Genomic DNA, 20274 nt, shown 5'->3' with positions numbered 1-20274 from the left:
GGGCATCTTTCTTCTTCTGGAATCTTTTTAACAGCAGTAGATTTCTTTTTAAAATCTTCATTCACCTCCTATTTCAAACTAGGAACATGTCCCTTTTTTCCCCCTTTTTTTCCTAAAGTGCATTCATTTACTTTATCCTTGGAACTCTCCATTTTTCCAACATAAGGAAGTCATCTAGATAAGGGTGGCCTGTTCCTCACTTGCACAGCAGATAAGCTAATTGTCGGATGTGCCCTTTTGAGATAAGAGAATCCCAGATCTATGAGCTAACATGTATTCTTGGGATGTTGAGGTATTGAGTTTCAAGATGTTTGACAATGCAAGGAGATCCTCAACCAGGAAATGCAAGTATCAGGTTCGGGATTTTCTTCCAGTTATCCAGGTTCATGAGAAGACTACCTGGAAGATAAAGCCACAGGTCTGTTTCCTGAAAGATATATGGTTGACTCTAACTTTCTCCAGAGTACAGGAACAAATTTAGAGAAAATGTTGTTGCTCTTGGGGATGGGGAGGAGGGGGCATTTATTATTTATTTATTTATTGTTTAATTTGCATCCCACCTTTCCTTTCCTGCAGTGTTTAAGGCAACCATCAGCATCAGCAGAATCCTAACGTGAAGGTCATCCCCAAAGAAATAGACAACAGCTTCTGCCTTTTAGGGTGGCAGAACTAGGGCTGTTGCTTGCCAGCACTCCATGAATATTCATCATTTGTGAAGGGGAGGAAGGCTTGGTTCCCTCCCTCCTCCTCTGCCACCAGTGGGAAATTGCTGGTTGGATCCTGCATCTCCATCCTCCTGCCACCCACAATGCACACCTGTGGCTTCTGGAAAGGACAGGAAAGCCCAGACAAAGAGACACCAGATCTCTCCTGCCTCACTGCACCCCCCTTGACCAGCTCTGCCCCTTTGCATTTGACAATCCCAAGAGCAGGTCCTTGTCACACAGCCTCAAAGAATGAGAAGGTCCTCCTTGCATTCACACATCTCTTGCCCGCTCCCTCCCTGTTCCCCCTTCCCAAAGACCATCACTCACCAGGCTTTGATTACAGCCACAAAGGAACCTTGGATGAGCCATGGCAAAGCTGGATGGAAGGAGGCAGATGATGAAAGAGCTGTCAAACTGGATTAAACAGTAGCTGTTTTCCGCCTGCTACTGGAAGCAGCGCAACAGTGGGGGAGGTTGTAAGACCATTGTAATGCGCTCCCTCCAGCTGGAAGCTGCCAGGACTTCAACTTGAAGTCACATGGAGAGAAATGTGGCAGTGGGGAAGAGCATCATGCGTGTAGTCCCTGGGAGATGGCAAATGAAGATAGAGATGCAGAGTAAGAAAGAGGGACTGAGAGATCGGAGAGATGATAGATTTCATGTATTGGCTAACTAGTGGTTACTCAGGAGACGAGGAAGAAAACCACTTTGGACTAGGGAGAGGAGAGAAATTTATTCAGCTTCACATTTCAGTTGCGATGAGTTGGGCAGCCTTATAAATTCAAGTGATAAATGAATAGATTTCGCTCAAACTGACCCAATTTGTTTTGTTTTTCCAAACGTGAATGCTGAAAGTTACCCTGTTCTCAACTTTGCACCACAGCAAGAAGTGGTGGGACACAAGACATGGTCATTGGGGATGGAAAATCATAATTCCACATCAGATTTAGGAAAATTGCTTGGGGGAAAAAATGGGGTATGTTAGCAAAAGTGCACAATAATGTATACATGGGAGGAAATGTACAAACATGCAATTTTTAGGCAGATTTAAAAAAACAGGCTCAGCTGATCTTAAGGTTAGGAAATGGGATTCCTCTTCTTTCAAGATGACAACAGTGATGATATTTGCAATTGTTTATTTGTTGTTCTGAACATTTTGATCCTGACCTTCAGGCAAAGGGAGTCCTCAAAGACTCTACCTAAAATAAGTTTTAAAAGTTCCTTTTTAAAAAATTAGTTTATTTTTTTAAAAAATCAATGAAGCAACAGCGAAACAAGCTTTAATCAATATTAAACTCTAAACAGACTATAAATATTAGAACATTGTATAAATACAGTTTTATTAGTTTTTTTTAAACTATAAACTATTATTTACAGTTAATGAAATATAGAAACCAAATAATTTCTGTGGCATTAAAATTCATGTTTATTCACCAGTAACCTACTTTTTTTCTTTTTTGTTCACTTATCTTTCTTTTAAAATGTTAAATCAAAAATATATTCCTTTAAAAAGCAAGTTTTAAATGTCTTCGCCCATAATTTTATGCTCTAAGAGGCATAATACAAAAAGAAAAAAAAAAGGAAAAAGGAGGAAAGAGAGAACAAGGAAATTCAGGTCCGTACATTTAAAATTAGGTAAAGGTAAAGGTTTCCCTTGACGTAAAGTCCAGTCGAGTCCGACTCTAGGGGGCGGTGCTCATCTCCGTTTCAAAGCCTTAGAGCCGGCGTTGTCATAGACACTTCCGGGTCATGTGGTCGGCATGACGACACGGAACGCCGTTACCTTCCCGCCGAAGCGGTACCTATTGATCTACTCACATTTGCATGTTTTCGAACTGCTAGGTGGGCAGGAGCTGGGATTAACAACGGGAGCTCACCCCGCTGCGCGGTTTCGAACCGCCGACCTTCCGATCAACAGCTCAGCGGTTTAACCCGCAGCGCCACCGCGTCCCTACATTTAAAATTACAGGGATGTTATTATGACCTATAAGGATGGGAACCATTTTGTTAGATTAACAGATTGTCTAATGCTAGGATAATGGATAAGGAAAAAAAAATCTTTGTGCATGCGGTCTCTCTCTCTCTCTCTCTCTCTCTCTTCATTGCAACTTCAGGGAATAGCTGCAACTTTGCAACACTTAAGGAATAGTATTCTTTTATGGAGACAAAAAGTTAAGTTGCTTCTGTCCTTCACATCCACCAGATGCAAGCATATAAAAATACAGCTAGGTATTCCACAGGATACAAGTCTTCTGGATCTCCCCGGAGTTTTTTTAAAAGATGTATCTAAGATCCCTGATGCAAATAAAAGACACAGCCCTAGATGAAATGGTTAATTGCATGCTCTTTCTCTGTAAAAGTTTCGAGGGATTTTATTGGAAAAAAACGTGGAGGGAGGCATTTCGTATTCTGCCGGCCCTAACTTCATCCAAGTTCTTTTTGCGTGGGAATTCTCATCTTTTTCTTGAGCATGAGGCTCACCCAGTGGGGTCCAGAATCACAGCCAAGCAGTTTCTATGTCTGGCCCTCATGATTCTACACACCTTGACTTGGAAATAAACCAGAAGACGTTTTAGATTTTGTTGTTCATCCAGTTGAGGAGTTGTTTCCAACCAAGTGCTTCAAATGAAGAAGAAACTTTGAAGGATCTGCTGGAGGATGGGGAGAACATGGTCACTCTTTCTTTCTTTCTTTCTTTCTTTCTTTCTTTCTTTCTTTCTCTTTCTTTCTTTCTTTCTTTCTTTCTTTCTTTCTTTCTTTCTTTCTTTCTTATCCAGATCAAACCTTAAGCTGCCAATATGATGCCACCTTCTTGGCTTTTTCATAATGGTCACTTTAATAGGGGCAGATAAAACAGGTCCAAGAGATGGCCTTCAAAATAACAGCATTATTAATTACCTTTACTTGTTAAGTACAAAGGAACAAGTAGGAGTCTTGTAGCAAGCTACAGCTCTCAAAAACTGATGTTTTTTTATCCAATTTGTCTGTTAGAAAAGGTGCTACCAGACTCCTTCTGATGTTTGCCTACTGTATACGAACAGGGCTCTCCTCCCGCGAAGGAGCAGCAGGAGACTGCCAACTTTTTTATCCCCTTCTTTGTGAGCTCCTGATCAGAACTGTTAGAACATTGGAATAAATGGCCTTCTTGGGGTCATCTTGCACCACTTCCTCCTCCTTGCTTGTTTTGATACCCTCTGTAGATCCCACTGGATATGATCCATTAAACAAAGAAAGGAAGACCTTAGTGCTTGTGCTACAGTCTTCTGTGGGGGTCTCACTTCTAGAGGATACTGTGGTCAGACATGGTGACAAAAGGTGACAGCAATTTACTGGGGGCTTACATCAGGAAATCTGGCCAGTCCCTGGAGGCTGAGGGTTCCCAATGCACTTGTGGCCAATGCATCATCTGAGCTTTGATTGAAGTGTGGTAGCTCAGAGGGATTCTCCCCGTTTTCAGCCTCAAAGGAGGGAAGTCACAAATCCAAGAGACAAATAATGTAGGGCATCATCCAGCTCTCCACATTTCCTGGACAGAAAAAGAGCTTACACCCTGGGAGGGAATGAAGCAATATTTTCTAACTTGGCATGCCTTATCCCTTCTAACAAGTCAATACCCCCTACTTTGGAAAAAGAAAAAAGAAAAAGAAAAATGTTGGTATTAAAGCATCCTCCATTGTTTAGTGGCTGGTTTTCTTCCCAAACACGCCCCTATTACCACCAACGTCCAAATGAGGGGAAAAAAGAGGAGAGAAGGGAATAAAAGCCATTCTATAGTCCCACTTAGACGCTCTTCTCCACCCCTTCTGCTTTCACTCCAGCTTTTTGAGTTGCCAGACAAAAATCTGAAGGCGCAAAAAAGAGAGAGAAAAACCTAAGAAAATGGAGAAAGCATTCGCCAGCATCTTCTCAATGGCCGACTCCAGGTTCTCACAGCATCCTCCTTTTTCAATCATTTGTCACGGGCCGGCTCACAAAAGCAGCAGAGAGAAAGAAACAAGGGGGAAAGGAAAGGGGGGAAGCCCAGAGGGGAAAGGGTGAAAGGAACAGGTTGGCCATTTGGAGGGAGAGAAAGGAAAAGGAGAGGAAATAAATAAATAAACCGCCCAGCCACCACACACTGCTTTGGGAGATGTCTGGTTGGGAAAGACACATCCCAGCTGAAGCTGAATTTTAAATGGATGCCATACAATTGGCTTCATTTTCCCCCGCCCCACCCCACCTCCACACACACTTTTCAGGGTTTTTTTTTCTGGAAAGAGGAAGCCGTGTCCTCCAAACAGCCTGATGTTTATTCATTAGGTGGCCCAGCATTTTTCCATTCCCAGTTCATTGTCTTCAGTTATCGATCACAGAGCAATCAGGGTGGAAAGCATCTGTTGAGCATTGTGAAATGCCTGGGGGGTAGGCATTCAGTGAAGATGTAGAAGAAGCCAGAAGAAGGGGGGGGGGCAAGATGGAGAGGAGCAGGTGACATCTGCCTGCTGATCAACCAACCTTCCTTCCTTCCTTCCTTCCTTCTTCCCTTCCTCCCTCTCTCTCTCTTCCCCTCATCTTCTTTTCTTCCTTCCTTTTTTAAATGACCAAAAGTCTTAAATGGATTTCTTGCTGTTCATTTTGACTCTTGATAACCCAGCACTGAATTCTTAAGAGACAATATTCACCATTTCAAGGATTTGTGGACAGAGAAGAATCAAAATTCTGCTGCAGGATGGCTCACTTACTGCCCTAAGACAACCAGCTGCCCTGCATACCATTTCAAGAGGTCCTTGGCCTAATTTCAAAACCTCTGTGCCAGTGATTCGTTAGAGAGCCAGTCTGGTCTAGTGGTTAAGGTGCTGGGCTAGAAACCAGGAGACTGTGAGTTCTAGTCCCGCCTTAGGCATGAAAGCCAGCTGGGTCACCTTGGGCCAGTCCCTCCCTCTCAGCCCAACTCAGTGCAATGTAGACTAGCCCCTCGTGGTGCACCCCAGGTAACATAACTTGTCACGGCTAAATAATCTACACATCTGGCTGCTGGACCTCACAAGGATTTCCCAGCAGGAAAAATCAGCATGAACACCAAACTGCTATGCCATACGATTAAAAAAAAAAAAGTGATTCATTCACCTATTTCTTCCACAAAGTTCGCTACCTGGGAAAGAGAGGGGAGAGATGTAAGTATCTGTTCCCAACCACTGTGATGCCAAAATGACAAACATGTGTCAGGGGACGCCATAATGCAAGCTAAGCATTGTACTTGTGTTGCGACATCATATACAAGTACAAAAAGTTTCCATCTTGCGATATCCATTTCAATTGTCTCCTCTAGTCCTTTGCAGGCGCCAATGGAGAAAGCTTCAGCAATATCAAAATAAGGGAGTGTCCCCACCCTCTGTTTGCTTCTTCCCCACCCACTGAGCAGCCCCAGTGAGTTATCCTTGAAGAAATGGCCCTCAGCAACAATTACAGCAGCAACAAAGATGGCCACTTCTTCACCTGGTGTTTGAATTTTATTGTCCCACGTGCACTTTAAGGCAACAGTAGACAATATTTTGACAACTGGGACATTCTCTAGCCTTTTTTTTTCCAGCTTCCAAGGAAACTTCATGAAGTTTTGAGGGACTTGAGAAGGCTGTCAGGGACAAAATATTCTTCATGCATTTATCTTCAGCAAAAGTCAACACTGACAAAGCATCATCTGGAAATGCTTTGGGGCCCATGGAAATGATTGCACATCACAGGTTGTCCAGGCCAGTCTGAAAGCTTCAGGCATGGTGTCAACAGCATCTGCAGGGGAATCAAAAAATCAAGATGGTCGTTGCGACTGTGTGATTGAAAGGCCACCCCTTTTTTACATGCATGAGCAATGTAAAAAAAGGGCAAGTCTTTGATCACACAGTCACAACCACCACCTGAACTTTTTAACCTTTCACCTAGACATCCTGTCCACATCTGTCTCAACAACCCTCTGGACCAGCTGTTCTCAACCAGGGTTCCATGGCACCCTAAGGTCACTAGGGGTCCCTGGGAGATCACGAATTTTTTAAAACTTTATTTCAAATTTGGGCAACTTCATATTAAAGTGCTAAGTTTCATTCTTTATTTTTAGTTTAAGAACACTGTTAATGCATGTATACAGGCCTACCCATGAAACGAATATCATAATTTTGTAACTTCTGGCCTAGATTTGAGCCTGAACATGCAGGTGTTCCGCGAGGCCTGAAAAATATTTCAAGGGTTCCTCAAGAGTCAGAAGGTTGAGAAAAGCTGCTCTAGGCAGACCCAGGTTTGAGTTTCCAAGACATTATTAGAAACTACCTCAGTAGAGGCCTGACCTGGTCCAGCTACACACAATACATCTTTCCTATTTCTAGATGCCTGTTTTCCTCATCACATTTTTTGCACCATGACATGCACACACAATGCACTTAACTAGGTTACTGCGTTAAACATTTTCAGGGTTCTCTCAGTACACCAAAATAGAAAATAATGAAACAGGCTGTGTTTACATGCTAAGCCCCCAAATGTCTAATCAAAGTTAAAACTAACCACCTTCCACATGTCCAAATGCAGCCACAAGGCCTGGTTAAAATTTATGTGTGAATATAAGCCATTGTGAAACTTCTGTTGAATCTTTCATTTTTCATAATTAATTTCTAGCACCCATCTTCCAAGAGGCTTAAAATGTAAACAACAGTGGTGCCATAAGAATTAAACTTGGGGGTTGAATGTTCTAATTGCAGATTATTGTAATTTGGTTTCTTTAATGTTTAACATTGTTTTAAAAATAATGTCTAACCTTCCTTGAATGTTGAAAGTTAAATGTTCAAATAGCAATCAGCCCACCAATTATTCTGTTTCTGAGTTTTTTTACCCCCTTTGGTGAAGAATGTTAATTTTGAAAGCCTATAGCAGAAATTATCTCTAATAAATTTCCCAAAGGGGGTTATTTTGCTCTTCGATTTATCACTTAGTTGCAGGATAAATGCATTACTTGTGGCAAGGAGAAACAGTAGAAAAATGAGCTGATGAAGCCCATTAATTTTCTAGCTCTCCCACATATGTTCTGATTTTTTTCTAGGAATCTTTCTTTAAGAGAATGGGGAGTGGACAGCTCTCAGTCTTTCCCACCACTTGACACACAGATTTCCTTTGAGTGGAAGCCCATGTCTCTTAGCGAATAGCAGGAGATTTGGAGAACACAAATACTCAGAAAAAACAAAGGTTCTACAAGCAGTCTTGGTTTGTTATATCTGAATCTCCTCTAAGGCTTATAAATGGTGGTCTACTGTCTACCCTGGTTCACTCAAGCCCGTGGTTGGAATGACCTCACTTTTAACTAACAGTGATCTACGTAAAAGGAGCTTCTCTCAGCTACAACCAGCAAGGTGGGTTTGCAGTGGAACCTGGGACAAAAAGTGTAAATTAGAGCATCACATCAACCAATGAGGAGAAATCCAACTTCATTTTGGCTCGTGTGTGGGTATGCATGTAGCATCTTCCAGCAACCTGTTAAAGCAGCAGGCAGCCCCTGTCCATTCGGAAAACCCTTTTTACATGAGAATCTGAGGCACTTCACAGCCATGGAACCTGAGTCACCTGAGATGTAGCTGGCAGGAACACTCGTGGGGGAAGTCAAATAAGTTAAGATGGTGAACATAATGGTACAATTGACACTCTGCCCATTTTTCACATGCATCATTCATGTGTAATGCATGTTCCAAAGACTCAACTTGACTGCTTTTCCCTTTTTATTGTGTTGTTATAGATCTTGACAGACTGTATTATTTCAATACAGTGAGGTTTGTATCATATAATCAAAGATTATTGACCTTCTATTATTTAGATAACTCAGAGTATTGAAAATAGAGAAGAGAGAAAAAGATTTTCTATCAATATTAATTACAAGGTAGGATATCCATGTTACAAACATTAAAATTATTTGGCTTTTTCATTCAAAGTTGAGTATAACATTAAAAAAAACTGCTGCAACTCACATCAAAGTATTTGTTATGTAATAAAGGTTTCGGTCTTAAGCTAATTACTTAATATCAAAATTTCCATTGTATTGTTACACACACGCATATACGTTAATGAAAGGAAAAAACAGATAAACGGGTTTTTTGACTTTTTAAATTTTCCCTCCCCCAGGAGATGCCACTGGCAGCTGGCCCACAAATCAACATCCCTCATTACATCCCTTATTAAGTTATCTCCAGCCAGAAGTGCCACAAATGAGCAACTTGGTTTTTCTGCCATCAACAATGTAGCAAAGGAGACTTAAATGTGACAGCAAAAAAGAAATGTTAGCTCATTTAAAAAAAAAAAGGTTGGGAAATTGTGATCTTATTCAGGAACAGAACATGATCTACCCATGTTGCATCAATGCTGCAGTTGTTAAGGTTAGCCCTGGACCACCAGGAGTTTGTCCATCCATCACACAGCCATAAAATACAGCTGCAATCTTGGAAGGGATTGGAGTTTCTTATGACAGTGCCTGCTTTGCAGAGCAGGAGGTCCTGGGTTCAACCCCTGGCTTTGTTGGTTAAATAAAAGAAGTAGCAAGTTGACTGAAAGAAAAACAAGACAGAAAAAGAAACATGGGGATTTGGTTTTTACAAATGCCACCTTAATAAACCTGCTATATTTGCAAAAATTGTTGTGATTCTCCACCCACTATCTTTCTGAGCCTAGGGCCAGAGTTTGACCACCCCTTGTACATTTTTTTTTCATTCATAACATTTTTATCCTGCTTTGTCATTAAAACAACCCAGAATCCCAGTTAAATTTTGTACTGTTTCCTGAACGTATTTGCCTAGAATCACTGTTACAGGATAGGTGGCTATATAAATTAATTGTGTGTGTGTGTGTGTGTGTTTACGTGTGTGTGTGTGTACAGGGGGGTCTTGATCCACATAGGAATCACAGCATTTAAGGAGAAGGCAGACGTTAGATAGATAAACAGATAGAGAGAGGTGTTACCCATCCATCCCACCTAAAAATCTTCCAGAAAAGAGTGTGATCCTCCTATCTGAAAAGCTTGTCTGGTCAAAATCAAAAGTGGGGAGTGGGGGGGTTGACAAAAAAAGAAGAGAGGTTTGGGGAAAAGCAGTCAGTGTTTTCAAGAAAGGAAACTTTTAAAAGCTTTCTGCATTTTTCCGTCCAAAAGCAAAGAGAACACCAGCAGAATTGGTCCCAGACCAGAAGCTAGGTCAGTGTTCCTCAACCTTGGGAACTTTAAGATGTGTGGACTTCAACTCCCAGAATTCTCCAGCCAGCCCACCTTTAAAAGGAGGAAGGTGTCCTGAGAGCAAAAAGTTTAAGCAACACTATTCTATAGTATCCATATAGCCTTGTGAAAGCTAGTTACTAGAGGGACTTGCAAGATAGATATAGGCCCTCCGAGGTAGTCCAGGCAAGAAGCATGCCCAGTTGAACTAATTCTACTTTATTGTAAGGTTACATTAACAGAATCTTGCAAGTCTGAAAGTAGATCTCTCCATGTCCTCCTTGGCCTGTTTGGATATCTGGTGACTCTATTGGTGCATGGCCTAAATTCCAAAGCCCCCACGTAAAGGCCAGTTTGGACCTCTGTGAAGGACCATTTCACCTGAAGACAAGGTTATTTTTGGAAGCCTTTCTGCCTTTGCTTGCTTCCTATTTGGAATTCTGTCGTAGGCAAAACAGGGATCTCGTCTTCCAACTACACTCGTAAGAGCAGCCTCAGTAGCAGATTGCCATCAAGGGAAGAAACATGGTTAGACTAAACTTATGCTGGCATTTCCAAATATATTCAGAAATGCAAAGTAGTAGACTGTCCTAATCTTTCTCTCTCTTTCACACACACACACACACACACACACAGCATGCACCTATTTCTTTCTTTGGAGGCTTCACCGCCATCTCTCAGTGTGCTATAGAACCACATCCAGGGAGGGTTTTTTATTAGTTATTATTTATTGCTTTTGAATTGATAACAAAAGAAGAAAAAAACACAGCAATAACACTGGAGATATGTACACTGGAGATACGTCGTAGAGAGGAAATCATGGGCCACAAACATGGAGCATAAACAGTCATACTTTTTCCCTTTTTATTATCTTGTTATAAATCTTGAGACATTGCATTATTTCAATACGGTGATGTTTATATGATATGATTAAAGATTATTAACATTCTATTAATGAGATAGCTCCAAGTATTGAAAATAGAGAAAAGAAAAAAAATTCCATCAATGTTAATTACAGTTTGTTTGTTTGTTTGTTTTTCAAATTTCTATCACCGCCCATCTCTCCCAAAAAGGGGACTCTGGGCGGTTTAGGATGTCAACATTACAAGCCTAAAATTATTTGGCTTTGTAATCAAAAGTTAATATAACATTAAAAAAAGGACCACTGCAAAGTACAATACATCAAAGTATTGGTTTTATGATAACGGTTTTGATCTTAAACTAATTACTTAACATTAACATCTCTATTGTATTGCTACTGTGTGTCTGTGTGTGTGTGTTAACAAAAGGGAAAAAAAATAAAGAAGCAAATTTAACCAAAGTTAAAATACCTAAAAAGCTAATTCCTGATGTCTTGCAGCATGGAGACATGACATCAGAGGCTTTGCATTGTTCTTTCTGAGCTGCTGTTATTTACGTTTGGGCCTACAATCACAAGTAAGGCGTGGTATGACACCAAACAGTCAATAAATTGGTTGCAGGTGGAGGGAAAGTTTGGAATAAATGAAAGGAGGGGACTAAAATTCCCTCAGTCTCTCCTCTCTCCATCTTCAAGCAAACACAAAATGTTCCTCTCTGTAAGGCATCAAAAAATGGGGCGCAAATGTCAGGGACATCTACAAAAAGTTCATTTGCTAATGAACCTAGAACATTTTGTGTGTTACAAAGTATAATATGTTGCCCATGAGCAAGTAGGCTCCTCCAACTTACTTTTATTTTTGGAGAAAGCTGGTGATGGTTAGTTCAGCCTCATAAGGACTAACCCATGCTCTGACTTGTTGAGCTGAGATGAAATGAATCAGCCCTTCCTTTTCAAATACTGTGGCTAAAGATGCTATTGTTATTCTCTCCATTGTTTAGAGTAATTAGCTTTCAGCTTATTAGGAATGTCGCTAACACATGAGGACTTTAATTTGAGGCCTCAGGCATGTACACATTGGTCTGCATTCACATTCAACCCACAGGCGCACTCCATTCTTTCACATGGGCAGAAAGATGCCAGTTTAACTGTCTGGGTTTTACTATTTATTCAAAGAGATTTTCCCAACTGGTTTAATGAATGAATGAAAAGGAGGAGAAGGAATAGAGGCCTCTTAAGATGGCAAGGGAGCCCTTCCCCACCATGTGGGCCATAATTCAACACAGATTTCTACTAGCTGAATCTTACTGAAATTGAGCTTGCAAGAGAGATCCATGTGCAGTTATGGAGTCCTGACATCCTCCACATCTGTCCCACAACATGAATCACTGGCCTGACATTGTGAGCAGAAAATACAATTATTAGGTATATCAACAGGCATGCAATGACCAGACCAGAGAAATCACAATCATATTCTGCCCTGTTATTAAAAGTGATACACTGGAACATATTCACAGGGTGACAAAAATATCAAAGCCTTTGGAGATCAAATTGGATGAGGACTTTGGATATCTTTGACAGAGCATATGCAACAGTCAAATATTTTATGACCATGATGTAGATCATGGAATATATCTGTTTTCTGTTCTTTTGGATTATACAACCCGAAAAAAGCTCTTCTTACAGGCTAAGAAATTCTGACTGTGGAAGAACTTCCTGGGTCATGAAACTTCATCACTGGAAAAGGATTTCTCAGAAGAGAATGGATTCTTCTTGGTAAGAAAGCTTACAACAAAGGCAACAAACATAAGTACAGGAATGTGCACAAGTGGGTCAGAGGTTTTAAGGGATGAAATGCATGTCATAAGTAAGGGTTCCCCAAGAGTCAATGGGACTATCCATTATTGTTGTTTTTGTTATTATTTGCAATTGTTGTTGTTTATTCGTTCATTCGCTTCCGACTCTTCGTGGCTTCATGGACCAGCCCACGCCAGAGCTTCCTGTCAGTTGTCAACACCCCCAGCTCCCCCAGGGACGAGTCCGTCCCCTCTAGAATATCATCCATCCACCTTGCCCTTGGTCGGCCCCTCTTCCTTTTGCCCTCCACTCTCCCCAGCATCAGCATCTTCTCCAGGGTGTCCTGTCTTCTCATTATGTGGCCAAAGTATTTCAGTTTTGCCTTTAATATCATTCCCTCAAGTGAGCAGTCTGGCTTTATTTCCTGGAGGATGGACTGGTTGGATCTTCTTGCAGTCCAAGGCACTCTCAGAATTTTCCTCCAACACCACAGTTCAAAAGCATCGATCTTCCTTCTCTCAGCCTTCCTTATGGTCCAGCTCTCGCAGCCATATGTTACTACAGGGAACACCATTGCTTTAACTATGCGGACCTTTGTTGTCAGTGTGATGTCTCTGCTCTTAACTGTTAACAGGGTGTCCTGTCTTCTCATTATGTGGCCAAAGTATTTCAGTTTTGCCTTTAATAATTAATAATAATTTTAATTATTAACAAAATTAATAATAATAATATAATTAAACAAAATTAATAATAATTATGTTATTATTTGCAATACTATTCGTTAATAGTATTAACGTTAAAATAGTATTTACTAAATTGTTTTCATATACTAAGTGTTTGGGAGTCGATGAACAATCTGAAACTTCATGAAGGGGTCGATATGCTGAAGAGTTTGGGGACTCCTGCCTTAAGAATTGGAAGGCACCCAGTTCACTCTTTAACTAGTTCTATTCACTGTCAAATCCTCCAAAAGCGCAAACCAAAATTGGGCCATTCCCATATAAAATGCAAATCATCCTTTTTCATTCATTGACAAATGCATTTCCCTGACAAATACAAATAGCCTCTCTGTGAAAGGGTATTTTTTTAAAAAATGCTATTTGTACAGAAATGTGGATAGGATGCTTTTTTAAAACATTTTATCGTACAGATTTTTTTATCATAAAATGACAAATGCTAGCCTCATAAATGCAGATATACACACACTCATGCTTTTCCATTTCAGAGTAAGCAGCATTATGCAAAACGAGAGGGAATCAGATATAGCACACCACCAAAATGAAAGACATGAGATAAGAAAAATGGAAGTGCCTAGCAGATCTTGTTAATGCTATTTTAGGTGCTATTGCACATTTCCATCAGAATAAGATGCCTGAATTCACTTCCAGAAGAAACCAAGGCAAAATCTGTTTACATTCTCTTCCCAGTCATTGTGGAGAATGCAGCTACTTCCTCAGGTCTAAATTCTGTGAGGGAGTGAACAATATGTTAGTTTAATGAAGAGACCTGTATATCCCATCAGCCAGCTTTGTATCACCTAAACCAGCCTTTCTCAACTTTTTGACCCTGGAGGAATCCTTGAAAAGTTTTTCAGGCCTTGGGGAACCCCCGCACAATCAGGCTCAAAGATAGGCCCAAAGTTACAAAATCAGAATATCTGTTTCATGGGTAGGCCTGTCTATATGCATTAACAGCATTCTTAAGCTGAAAATAAAGAATGAAACTTACCTCTTTCATGTGAAGTTGTCCGAATTTGAAATAATTTTTTAAATAAATGATCTCCCAGGGAACCCCTAGTGACCTCTCGTGGAACCTGAGGTTGCCACAGAACCCTGGTTGAGAAACCCTGCTCTAAACTATCTTATTAACCTCAGAATGGTAGAAGATGTCTGGTTACCATATGTGGTGGGCTTCCATACATGGAAACAAATTGGGGCAAGAAACTTCATAAAAAGTGTTCCTTCTTTGTAGTTGGTCAAATGTATAGCAGGTACTTCAGAAGCATTCACAGCTGAGTTCAGCAAGGGTCAAAACCAACAGAATGTGCAAATCAAGGAGGGATGGGTAGGAAGATAGGGAGAACAAAATGCTATTGAAAAAATCTAGACTGAAATAGAGAGGCAAAAGTCGTGTCAGGCAGATGCCCAGGAGAGGGAAAAGAAACAAATATATCTCCAGAACAAACCTGGAATAGATTCACGCAGCTGGGGTCAACCCCCCAAGGGGAGTCTTGCCTTACATTCAGCTGCTGGAGGTGAGACAGCCCCTTGGTTGCTGAGAAAGCAAGTTTACGGCTGGGGTAGGAAGTAGTTCACACAAGGCAAAGAAGCTGTTACTGTTTTGATGCTACAAACACAGGAGAGAAGGTCTAATGTGTAGGGCTGCTAAATTGACAGACTTGGGGCATGATTTCCAGATTTCAGCTGACCCAGCCCTCTGTTGAAAAGCTACTTCCTCCATCTACCACAATCTCAGAACTTGGGGTCATGTTCTGAAGCTAAATGCAGGGAGTTGCTTGCAGAATCAATAAAAGGGAGACCATGTCTTCACACCCAATTGATTGATTACGTGCCTTCGAGCCAGAGCTAACTCCTAGCAACCAGATGCACTGTGAAAGCCACTGCTATTAGAGATGATCATGGCTACCAATTTAGAATATTTTAAAAGCAAAGTGGACACATTGAAAGATGAGAAGACTATTAAGAATTACTCATCCTGATGACTGTATGATTCCTGGACCACAAACAATAGACCTTAAATTCCAGTTGCTGTAGAGCTACAGTGATTTTGAGCTATCTCACTTTGTGTGGTTGGCCACTGTATGTTCTCATGAAGTGATGTGGCAAATACGAAAACTCCACATGATGGTAGCAGCCAACCGTTTTCTCTGGATACGGATCACTGCCAGACTCCTAAAATACTGAGTTTCAGCATTATGAGGACAGCAAGAAAAACAAAAAGAAATATATATTGGCTGGGAGAAATATGTCACTTACAAGATACAAATTTGTTCATATCTGCCTTTAAATGCACAGGTGATCATCCAGTTAAGCTGTCTTTCCCAAAATGAAATTACTATGTTCACGCAACATGAAGGCCCAACCAAATACACCAGATGAAGGTAGGAAGTGAGAGAAGTGACTGTCACTCATCTCCTTTGGGCAGTTGAGAGCACTAAAATATGAGCTACCAGGCAGATGACTGAGTTCTTATGATCCACCATGGATATTAGTGCTTTTTGCAGCTGAAAAACATTGGAAAAGCTAAAGTGATGGTAAGGAACACAGAAGACGCAGCTTACCAGGCACCAGTTCCTTACGCTGCTGGTAATGTTCTCCTCCACCACTAGGGTTGGATAGTTTGGGCCCTTCAGTTTGACCTCCTGACTTCAGCACGTGTTGAACTTTGCTTGCTGATCACGGGAGATCAAAAAGCAACACCTCTGCAGCAGGCTAACCACGAGCATCCCAGGAGTAAAAATGCAGTTCTTTTTGGAAAGGCTCTCCAGCAGAGACCTTGAAATCCTATTAATGAATGCCACACATCCGCTGCATTTAACCTCTGGCCCTTCCCCATAACAGTTTACACAGGGAGGACCCAGGCTGGTATTTTCCAGTTGGCCCCAGTTGCTAGGGCAATCGTCAACAAACCTTCTCAACTATAATACCTAGTTTCTGTGAGATAGCGGAGAAACCAAGCTCTAATGTAATGACTAGAAAAAACTCCATGTACGGCGCTTTTAAGGCTCCAACACATCAAGAGGCAGACCTCCCCTTACACATACACTCCACCACTAACTCTTCTCATCGTAGTATTTATTTATTTACTTACTTATTTATTTATTACATTTTTATGACCGCCTATCTCCCCCGCATGGGGGACCCTGAGCGGTTCACAATAAAAACAATTTAAAATTCAAAAAAATCATAAATAATACCACTTGTCAATAAATATATAAAATACAGTCAAATCCAAGTGACAGTGGATCTAATTCCACCCATAAGGGGATAAGACCGGTCCCAGTAGGACTAGGGAACCAACCAGCCCCAAGAATGGCTCTTCCTCTCCCCACGCCAAGCCTGGTAGCAGAACCAGGTCTTCAGCTGTTTTCTGAAGTCCAGGAGGGAGCGGGCTAACCTCACTTCCGGGGGAAGGATGTTCCAAAGGGCGGGAGCTGCTGCAGAGAAGACCTGCCTCCTGGACCCCGCCAGATGGAATTCTCTTACAGACAGGGTCCGTAACTTGCCCCCTCTGCACGACCGGGTGGAACAGGTTGATGTAACAGGGATGAGACGGTCCCTTGGGTAACCTGGACCCATGCCATGCAGGGCTTTAAAGGTGATAACCAATGCCTTGAATTGGACTCGGAAGCAGACTGGCACCCAATGCAGCTTGCACAGCAAAGGAGTTATATGTACTGATCTTGAAGCACCCAAAATCACCTACATTCTGGACCAGCTATAGCTTCTGGATACTCTTCAAGGGTAGCCCCGTGTAGAGCACATTACAATAGTCTATATGAGAGATGACCAGGGCATGAGTGACCGTTCAAAGGGCCTCTCGCTCCAGGAAGGGGCGTAACTGGCGCACAACACGAAGTTGCACAAAGGCCCTCCTGGCCACGGCTGCCACCTGCTCTTTGAGCAGGAGTGCTGAGTCCAAGAGGACCCCCAAGTTACGCACCGGGTCTGTCTGGGGCAGTGCAACCCCATACAGGACCAAAGATGGCAAATTCCTAGGAGCAGAGGGGCTGTTAACCCACAGCCACTCCGTCTTACCAGGGTTCAGCTGAAGCCTGTTGTTCCCTCAGAATAGAATTCACCCTCCACTGTTTTTGTCCATTGAGGTCAATGGCCCATAAAAGGGGCTAGCGTGGGAAAAATCTAAACTCCTGAAATAACTCTTGGGGTTACCTTTTTAATGAAACAGACTGGGGAAATGGATTAATCTTGGGGTTACCACTGATTTTACTGCCTTGAATGCAGAAGGAATTCATTGGGTCATTTCAAATACTAGAGCAAATTTTGGAAGAGTCTTCCGCATGCAGGATGCATGGCAATTGTCTTCACTGCCTTCTCCTCACCCAGAATAGCCTTGTTCCCATGAACATATGAACACATAGAAGGAACCAACAGAAGAGAATATCTGGAGCTCAGGGTTGAACTGTGGAGTCCTTGGGGCTCTCTGAGCTTGGCTGTTGGCTTGCAGACATTTCATGACCTGACTAGGTAACACCGTCAGTGCGAGGGAGGGCGGGGTTGGCTCCCTGTTTATATGCAGTTGTATATAAACCCCACACTCACTCACACTGATGATGTTGCTTAGTCAGGTCATGAAACGTCTGCAAGACTGCACAAACAGAAGCAAGTATGGCACACTTAAAGCAGCCTTCTTAAGAAAGGAGTTTGATTTTGCCCTGTTTGGATGGGGAAAAAAATCTTTCTTACTTGCTTCCAGAGAGAAATAAAATGTTGAAGTTCCAGAAAGTTCTGCCACATAGCAGGAAGGATGGTAGTCTAACTATATGGATTTTGTAATGGATCTTTTGTCATGATTCAATAACTTCCTGGTGAGTTGTAGGTTCAGAACAGCACCTTCCCTTTGCCAGGTAGGGAAACCATTCAAGGATTTCTGAGCGTAACTCCAGAAATGTCCTTTAAACAATCAGCAAAAGCAATCCTGCAGCTATTCTCTCAGTGGACAAAGAAAATTCCAGGCCCTTAGCTATATTCCAGCTGTGATTTATAGACACTTTAGTCAAGGAGATATGTAACAACATAATTTTAAAATTCCACACAGAAGAGCAAAAGGGTGCTCTGAAGAAGTAAATATTGTAAGTTTTTGTTCCTCACAGGTTTCCAAAAGGCCACCCTTCATCCCCCCCATAGAAAACATGATGGGGGTGAGGGGGGGATCCATTCCAAATGAAAAAAGGAAGAGATGCTGCCTTTGCCCCTGAATGTTTCCATGTTTCTTATTTTTGCCACAGTGCCCCCATTCACAGGGGGGCATCAATATTGTGTGTTTTTAAAGAGTCAGCACTCCTGTGACCTTCCATGATGACATTGTCTTTTTCCAACCTATCAACTTCCGGCTTTGACCGTCTTGTGGAGAGGTGGGATAATGTACAGTTAATTCACTTCCCCAGTCTGTTTCATTACAAATTAGAATTTGATGGCAACTTTTGAAGAAACTCTAGGCCCACATCCAAGGCTTTTGAGGGGACATGTGTAGCCCTTGGGGACTCAAGTCATACATATCTATGCCATGCCTCATTATCTTCACCTGACCTGAAAAGATGACTTGGTTTGGGGGAAGGGGGCAACCAGCAATGGAACAGCCTACCTCCTGCAGTTGTGGGTGCTCCAAGACTGGACATCCATTTGCCCAGAAGGGTATGAGGATTCCTGCACTAGCAGAAAGTTGGGATGGAAGACCTCCAAGGTGCCTTCCAATCCTATGATTCTGTGAACATGGAACCATCTTAAATCTAGATCACTTGAAATGGCTAAGGCTCGGATGGCCCAAGAAATGAGGTTCTGCTTGATGGTTGTAGACGAGAAATTATGAATAAGAGGAATCCATGTTACAAAAAAAAGTTGCAAGAAAATGGGGAGAGAAGTTACCCAGAGTTTATCATTTGCTATTTATCCAGGCAGCCCATTAAAAACTGCCCAGAAAACTCTGCAGAGTCGGATTCCTTTGAACTGTAGCTTCATCTGGTTCCTCTATTTACATTTTGGATGCCAGTGTTTATCCTTCCTTTTCCAAACGATTGGACGCATCTCCAAAATGCAATGGAAATATGCAAGGCAGGGGGACTGTTCCTGCACCACATTTTGAAGACTGACACCTAATTTAATCCTTTGAAATCATTTTCTAAATGTACACTGAAAGTATGTCTAGCCTGATCTTCAACCATAAATCATTTTTCCAGAGCAGTAGACAAAAGGCATTTTGACTGGGAAGTCTAGCAGTTACAGTACAATATAACTGTGTGTGTGTGTGTGTGTGTGTGTTAAATGAAATTAAAAAAAGAAAACTATGCTTAACCATAATGTGGTTTGTTTGGTTTTGGCTTAATATGATGTTCAGACTCCCCCACTGAGGCTCATTCTGCAAGATAAAGCAAAACCTGAGTTAGACCAATTCCTGATCCAACAGTGGTTGGGTTCATATGACACTTTAAGCCAAAACCTATTATGACTTAGAGTGAACTTAAACAAGGCATGAAATCACAGTCCAACCAGGGTTTGTTCTATAAGCCATATTGGCTGGGCTGAGTATGGCTGGGCTCATACTCACACTAAGGATCCTTCCCTTTGTAGTATTCATGTCAATCCAGAACTGAACCTTTATGTTTTCTTGATGTCAGAGATCTTCATCAGCTCTTCCACAGCAGGGCCCATTCATCTCCAGCTTAGCTCTGGAGCAAGAGGAAGCACTGCAGAGATTTTGCAGCATTATCTCTAGAGTAGCAAGGTGGAAGGTTTCCCACTGGTGAGAATTCACTTCATCCCACCTCCCAGCTGCTCCTTTGCTGTGAAGATGCCATAGTACCTGACTACCATGCTTCTTATTCTTTGCAACCCAGAAAAATGTTGGAAAGACATTGTGGAAAAGGAGGTGGTACCTTCTGTCTGTCCACAGGATAACTCTCCACAAACTGAGCAGAACACAACCAAATTTGGTGCCAGCAGAAG

The sequence above is a fragment of the Candoia aspera genome, chromosome 14, assembly GCF_035149785.1.
Source record: "Candoia aspera isolate rCanAsp1 chromosome 14, rCanAsp1.hap2, whole genome shotgun sequence".
In the NCBI taxonomy this organism is placed as follows: Eukaryota; Metazoa; Chordata; class Lepidosauria; order Squamata; family Boidae; genus Candoia; species Candoia aspera.
Note: the sequence above shows the minus strand (reverse complement) of the source record.